Raw genomic sequence first — 509 nt, 5'->3', positions numbered from 1 at the left:
TGAGACCCCACCTGAGACACCTGTGAGTGAACCCAGAGTGACCCCCCAAAATTCCCAGGGCCAGGTGTGATTTTGGGGATCTGTGGTGGAGTTTGGGGGATCTGGGGGGTGGATTTTGGGGGTCCGGGTGTGATTTTGGGGATCTGTGGTGGAGTTTGGGGGGTCTGGGGTGGATTTTGGGGGTCCAGGTGATATTTTGGGGTCCCAACCCCCTTTGTGCCCCCCCAGGTTCGGCGCTTGGGCCCCTTCGTGCTGCGGGGGGAGGGGTCGGGGAGCCCCCCCCCGCCGCCCCCCCGGGGCCCTGTTCTACCAGCGCCCCTCCCCCAACACAGGTAACCCCCCCCACACCCCCCAAAACCCCCCTGGGACCCCCCAGGACCCCCCTTACCCCTCCCCTGCCCCCTCACAGACCCCCCAAGGGACCCCCCAAAGGACCCCCCCGGCCCCAGTTACGCCGTCGCTGCCCTCCAGGTGAGGACCCCGCCCCAAAAAAACCCCCCTGAGGGGGT

The 509-nt window shown here is 67.4% G+C and overlaps 1 long non-coding RNA gene across 1 annotated transcript; it reads left to right on the top strand.

The window, feature by feature from the left end:
* Position 1: 1 nt before the first annotated feature.
* On the top strand, positions 2 to 490 carry LOC113979585. Its single transcript, XR_003537918.1, has 3 exons — positions 2 to 22; positions 229 to 332; positions 410 to 490. It is a non-coding gene; the product is annotated as an uncharacterized LOC113979585 (long non-coding RNA).
* Positions 491 to 509: the final 19 nt, after the last annotated feature.

The sequence above is a fragment of the Neopelma chrysocephalum genome, unplaced genomic scaffold, assembly GCF_003984885.1.
Source record: "Neopelma chrysocephalum unplaced genomic scaffold, ASM398488v2 Primary Assembly neopelma1_84428, whole genome shotgun sequence".
NCBI classification, from domain to species: domain Eukaryota; kingdom Metazoa; phylum Chordata; class Aves; order Passeriformes; family Pipridae; genus Neopelma; species Neopelma chrysocephalum.
Note: the sequence above shows the minus strand (reverse complement) of the source record. Positions and strands in the feature narration are given on the sequence as shown.